This window comes from Lolium perenne, chromosome 4 (genome assembly GCF_019359855.2).
Source record: "Lolium perenne isolate Kyuss_39 chromosome 4, Kyuss_2.0, whole genome shotgun sequence".
NCBI lineage: Eukaryota > Viridiplantae > Streptophyta > Magnoliopsida > Poales > Poaceae > Lolium > Lolium perenne.
In genome coordinates, this window is record NC_067247.2 from 200853915 (window position 1) to 200861069 (window position 7155).

General features: G+C 43.2%; 1 long non-coding RNA gene across 1 annotated transcript; it reads left to right on the forward strand.

The window, feature by feature from the left end:
* The first annotated feature begins 2109 nt into the window (after positions 1 to 2109).
* On the forward strand, positions 2110 to 5108 carry LOC139838796 (uncharacterized). Its single transcript, XR_011756660.1, has 2 exons — positions 2110 to 2209; positions 4947 to 5108. It is a non-coding gene; the product is annotated as an uncharacterized lncRNA (long non-coding RNA).
* The last annotated feature ends 2047 nt before the right edge of the window (positions 5109 to 7155 follow it).

The following is a 7155-nucleotide window of genomic DNA, read 5'->3' on the forward strand; positions in this document are numbered from 1 at the left end:
ACCACTTAACTTTATATCGGGTGCGACGGAGTCGTCGCTGAAATAGGTCGTGCAACGGACACAGTAGGTGCACGGCGTCTGGCTGGGAGTAGTTGATAAAAAAATATGCAGTCGATGTGGCGGATCCACAACGGGCGAGCCCCCGAGTGTGTTGAGTCCGCGATGGAGAATAGGGTCATTGAAGCAAAGTAGTTGAATCTGATCTGCAGTGGTACTACAACGCAAATAATTCTACAAGCAAGTAACAATACAAACCGAAAAATATTTGGCAAAATAATTTTTGTGAGTAGTAATTAATTGGAAATATAGCACCTCATGGTCCTTGCGACAGATGACATCGTGGCCGACGACTGGGTAAAATTCTATTCGGCTGGAGCCGCCAATGATACGAAAGTTTACGCGCAAATACTGAAGTAGTAATCATTGCTATATAGCACTAGTAAACTGGTAATAGAGCAAAACAATACGTGTAGGATGTAGTAATACTTAGCTTTGCTTTTTGGTAGAAATCAGTCGGATCTGCAGTCTTCGAAAAACACGTGGGATCACGTGAAGCAGCCCTTTCTAACGTCGCAACCGCCGTCAAGCCAGTCGATCATGCCAAAATCCAGATATGTCAACGAAGCAGATCCAAGGTGAGTTGATCCACGTAGCCTAATTTGGCAGCAACATCCATATACGTATAAGCAAGAAACAACTTGTGAAGAATTAGACGAACTATAATAATTATGATTTATATGGTAATCATTGAGAGAGAGAAAGAAGAAATAAAAGTTTGGTCATCAAGCCATCCGACATCACATGGTGTGGAAGACCACTACCTCATTTGTTTGGTCTCTTCATGCCACATGGTTAGATCTGAAATTCTGAATAGGTAAATCAACTAGCTGAGTAATCAATGAGAGAGAGAAAAAATCCTTAGACTTTGATTCGGCCGATGCCCAACTTCTGATCGGCATACTAGTTTTTGATCCGCCGGCGCAACACAGTGACAACATCGAGTTGCCCTTGAAATAACTTTGGTGCATCGCGGTGACTACAACAGACCCAAAGATCCAGCTACGTTGTCTTCGTGAAGTCGCTGATGAAGTTGATCACGTCGAAGAAAACGAATAAACCAGATGCAATCTGGCTATCTTTATTGATGACGAGGGATCTCGCCCGGATGACAAAATCCAGTCATCGCGATCCCCACAGATGGCGCCAATTGACGAGGTATCACCTCGCCAATGCCTACGTATTGTAAACTTGGGTTTCGGGACAGAGCGACGATGGAGATTCCGGGAGCGAGATTAGGCACACGATGTACCCAGTTTCGGGTCCCCTCGGTGGAGGATCCCTACGTGCTGCTAGCAATCCAGTATATGATCATAAGTATGTTTACAGGGTGCCGCCATAAGCGGAGCTATGTTGTCTATCTGTTTTCTATCTGTTAGCCTCTCCTCTATCGGGTGTCCTGGCTGGCTTTATATATGCAACCAGCCTAGGGTTTTACAAGAGTCCTAGTCGACTACTTCTTCGGGTTGCCTTGTTAGGCCTTCTCCATATTGGGTCGAGCCGAGTCAGGTATACTAATAATGGGTACCCAAAGGGTATGCCCATGTCACCGAGGTCCTTCCCCCTTTCGAAAATTAAAACCCACCCCTTTTCTTATTTAAATAAACTTGTTTTTCTATTTAAAAATGATAAAAAAAACTAAATTGTTAATAATTTTTAATCTGTAACTCCAATTAAAAAGTGTTATATACCAATATTGATCAGAAAAATGCAATGAACATGAATATGCCATCCATTCATCTGTTTGCATCTCGCATCATGTCGCTCGTTGATAGTCGTGCATATTCACCTCACATATATGCGGAGTTTTTGGGACGCCGACTAAGGTTCTCCCCTCTTCGTTTAAATTTGAAGTAGCGCACCCTTGCCATGATATGCCATGCTAACAACAACTTAACTTTGCCGGTCGATGTGCAACTTCAACTGTAATTTGTTTGTCTGGGGTTCCGACTCCGATTAAATTGGATAAGTGCATCACATCATATATGCCATGTCATGCATATCATATCATGATCATGTTGATTCTTCTTCCGTAGTAGTAAGTATTGCATCCGTTGTTTGTCCAGCATTTGCTTCTTCCCGGATAGGATCACGAAGTGTTGATGTGAGATACGACGAGTTCTTCGACAAGTTCTTCTGCAGCTTTTCACAGGCGAGCCCTCTCTCTTCACCTATTTTACATTTTGCTCTCCCTCGCACTGCTATACATAGGTTGCGCTTCTTTATCGAGTCACGTGTCCTATTCCACTTGTTTACCCTAATAATCCTATATGTATCATTCCTTACCCATAGCCGTTGCTTCATGTTTGAGCCTTGCGAGTCGTAGGCATGTTTAGGCTTTGTTGTTTATCTCGATCTGTTATCGGGATATGTTGGCTTGTTGGGAGGTTATCACATTCTATATTAATTTGTTGGAGATGCACATGCTTCACTTATTTGTTAACAACTAAAATTGTAAGCAGAGGCTGATACGTCCAAAACGTATCTACTTTCCCGAACACTTTTGCTATTGTTTTGCCTCTAATTTGTGTATTTTGGATACAACTAACACGGACTAACGCTGTTTCAGCAGAATTGCCCTGGTGTCTCTTTTTTGTGCAGAAATTTAACTTTCAGGAAAATCCCCGGAATTTATGTCGAAGGGCTTATTTTTCCAGAAGATTCACGGGGCCAGAAGGGCAAGCCTGGGGGAGGCCCAGGACCCCACACACTAGGCCGGTGCGGCCTAGGAGGGGGGCGCGCCGCCCTAGTGTGAGGCCGCCTCGGCCAGCCTCTGACGCCCCCCTCTGGACTATTTAAGGGTTTCGATCTAAAAACGCGAGACGGGAAGTCGAAGTCGCCAGAAACCATCCAGAACGCCGCCACCATCGCGAAACTCCATCTCGGGACCAGAAACTCCGTTCTGGCACTCCGCCGGGACGGGGAATTGGAGGAGATCATCGCCATCATCACCACCGACGCCTCTCCATCGACCAGCCATGTTTCCCCCATCCATGTGTGAGTAGTTCCCCCGCTGTAGGCTGAAGGTGATGGTAGGGATTGGATGAGATTGGTCATGTAATAGCATAAGATTGTTAGGGCATAGTGCCTAGTGTCCGTAATTGGTACTTTGATGATATTGTTGCAACTTGTTATGCTTAATGCTTGTCACTAGGGCCCGAGTGCCATGATCTCAGATCTGAACATGTTATTGTTTCATGATGATATGCATTGTTTTATGATCTTACCTGCAAGTTGTATACACATGTCGCTGTCCGGAACCCGAGGCCCCAAAGTGACGGAAATTGGGACAACCGGAGGGGAAGGCGGTGATGTGAGGATCACATGTGTTCACGGAGTGTTAATGCTTTGCTCCGGTGCTCTATTAAAAGGAGTACCTTAATTTCCAGTAGATTCCCTAGAGGCCCGGCTGCCACCGGCTGGTAGGACAAAAGATGTTGTGCAAGTTTCTCATTGCGAGCACGTACGACTGTATACGAAACACATGCCTATGGATTGCTTAGTACTTGGATACTGTTTTATTACTATTTGCAAATGCCCTGCTTTGATTGTTACATGAGTTTCTCTCATCCATGCAATGCCCGTCATCCATCCCTGTGCCTACAATATTTTAATCCTGCTGTTTACTATAATCACTACTGATGTCTTTGTTACACTGCTGCTGTTATTTCACTATCAAGCTACTGCTATAAATCACATTATCGATAAACTCTTGCGAGCAAGTCTGTTTCCAGGTGCAGCTGAATTGACAACTCCGTTGTTAAGGCTTTCAAGTATTCTTTGTCTCCCCTTGTGTCGAATCAATAAATTGGGTTTTACTTCCCGCGAAGACTATTGCGGTCCCCTATACTTGTGGGTCATCAGAGGCATCTGTGAGCCCCTTTGGAAAGCATCGGAACTTTGACTCGCTAATGTCCCCTAGGACCCGAGTTCTTGTTATCTGTTCCGAGACTGGGCGCTCTATCCACACGTGGGTATGCTTACCGGGTCTTCCCTCGACCACTGCCGAAATCTACAGCTTTGTCCAGTGGCCACAATTAGTTTGAATGTTTGTTTGTTTCTCCCGGGCGTGCAAGCATGTTTCTTTGTGGTCAGATGATATTATGTTACTTTTGGGGAAGTCGTGAGTGATTTCTAACCCCGTTGTCTCTTGCACGCTCGTAGGATGCGGTACGTATTGTTAAGAGGTCATCCTCTAGTGGGCTCTGATCCTTCTTAGCCGTCCTTGCAACAGCTAGGTCCGCGTCGGAGTTTCGATCGGGCTCCGAAACGGGTAAACTTAGTTAGGTGGCTCCCTGGACATTGTTGTAGTGAAGGAGAGTGCGAGTCGTGATATCCACCTGTCACAAGTGGGTTGAGCGTGCGTGTGGGCACATTTGGGCATCCCTGCAGGGTTACAATCTTATTGATAAGCCGTGTCCGCGGTTATGGATGGCTTGGAATTGTATGACTTGATCATAGAACAACTTACACGTTATACTTCTTGTTAATAATCTGATAATAACTTGCGTAGTAATATAGCATTACTAAAACCGATACCTAATAAAACTTGTCCACCGTTGAGTGCCTTTTACATTGCCTCTTCGCTTTGTTGAAGGGGATATGTGTAATCGGCTGGGTTATATTTGTGTAGTATTTTATCTGTTACCTTATGCGCTCTCTTATCTTCTCTGATTAGGCGATTGTTGTAGCGTGTCTCTATTGGTTATAGATTTGCTGCCGCTAAACCTACCATACAGCCCCAGGTGATATATTCGCCCGGTAAGCATAGCCATTTCTAGTCTCGCTAAGTATGTGCCGGAGTTCGTTACTTGGTACTTACTCTCGCCTTTTATTTTTCTCTTATGTTCCCTCAATTTTGTCGGTAACCGATGGCCCGACTTCGACAGGTACAAGATGACGATGTTAGCAAGGTTACCCTTCCGGCTTGGCCTGGGCAGGGTTATGGACGCCACTGGTTATCTTCAGGACTCTTAGTCCAATATGTATCTTGTCCGTACTCGGACGTATTCGATCTTCTGTATGATTTGGATCTTTGTATTGTATATTTGTATCTTGACTCGTTGAGTCGTTCTTGTAATATATGTTTCTTGTGGGCTCTATTGTAATCCTGCTATAATGTTACCGCTCGTGTTAATTTCTCTGGCATCACGTGTGTGATTCGTCGCGCACGTCGTGTCGGAGGGCATCACAGAATCGATATCGTGCAGATTCGGCGGGATCGCTGGGATCCTTAGGATACCGGTTCCGGGGCGTCACAAAATGCTTTGCATGCTCTTCTTTATCTTTGTAATATATCAAAATATCGTCGATAAAGGCTATCACAAACTTGTCAGAGTACTTCATGAATATCTTGTTCATCAAATTCATGAAAATATCTGGTGCATTTGTTAGTCCAAATGGTACAACCAAGTATTCATGGTGTCCATACCTTGATACAAACGTTATTTTTGGAACATCTTCGTTCTTGATCTTGATTTGATGGTATCGTGACCTCAAATCTATCTTCGAGAAGACTCCTACTCCTTGAACTTGATCAAAAAGATCTTGGATTCTAGGTAAAGGATACTTGTTCTTGATGGTTACATTGTTGAGATTCCGATAATCTCCACACATTCTGTTTCCTCCATCTTTTTTGTCCACAAAAATGACTGGTGTGCCCCATGGTGATACACTTTCTTGGATAAATCCCTTCTATTTCAGTTCATCAATCTGAGCTTTCAATTCCACTAACACCTTTGGTCCCATCTTATAAGGTGGTTGAGCTATTGGTGCGGTGCCTGGAATCAGATCAATGGTAAATTTTATCTCCCTATCGGGTGGCATACCTGGTAATTCCTTGGGAAATACTTCTTGAAATTCATTTACCGCCGGTATTTCTTCAATATTAAACTCCTTCAAGTTGTTAAGCTCCAATCATATCTCTAACTGAGTATACTTGTCTCCCTGAAATACTATCTGACCTCCAATGAAATTGCGGAGTGATACTGTTTTGTCTCCACAGCTAATCACTGCTCCATTCTCCGTCAACCAATCCATCCCTAGGATGACTGATATATCCTTCATGGGAATGATGAAAAGGTCCGCGAAATAAACACAGTCACATATAGTGATGACCTGTGCCTCTTTCATGTGGGTTACTAAGATCGTTCCCCCCGCAGATAAGACAGTTATGGGGTATTCTAACTTAGAACATCTAAGCCCGTATTTTTCCACAAACTCCCGTGCAAGAAATGATGCAGTAGCTCCCGTATCGAACAATACTTTTTCCAGGATGAGTAAGAATGTTGAGCGTACCTAGAACTTCTTGATCCGATTCTCCAGCTTGTTCCAAGGTTGTGCAATTCAGCTTTCCTTACGGTTTGCCCTTCTTCTTCTTGTTGTTGTTATTGTTGCGGTTGTTGTTATTGTAGTTTCCACCTCCGGCTCGTCCTCCTATTTATTGATAGGCTTTTGGTTTACACGACCGATCGCCGCGAGTGCTTGTCAAAAATCTTTTGTAACTAATCGTGTAGGAAATTTTGGTTTATTATTAGGAATTTTAGGTTTTTTTTATAACAGGTAGTGTAGGGATTTGTTCAAAATAGCTAATAACTGGATTCTAATAATGGAATTAACTCTATACTTACTACTTTGTGTGATTTTTCATTATTTCTTGGTGCAGTTGCGAAATCTGCACAATTCCCTCTTCACGTATGGTTACGAGATGCTATGGAAGGACCCACTCCCATTTCGGCTCTTATACACGCAACAACTATGGTTGTTGCCGAGATTTTTCTTCTAGCTCGGCTTTTTCCTCTTCTCATATCTCTACCTTTGATAATGACTTTAATTTCTTTAGTAGGTACAATAACACTTTTCTTAGGAGCTACTTTAGCTATTGCTCAAAGAGATATTAAAAGAAGCTTAGCCTATTCTACAATGTCTCAATTGGGTTATATGATGTTAGCTCGGTATAGGTTCTTATCAAGCTGCTTTATTTCATTTGATCACTCATGCTTATTCAAAAGCTTTATTGTTCTTGGGATCTGGATCCATTATTCATTCAATGGAACCTCTTGTTGGATATTCACCAGAAAAAAGTTAGAATATGGTTCT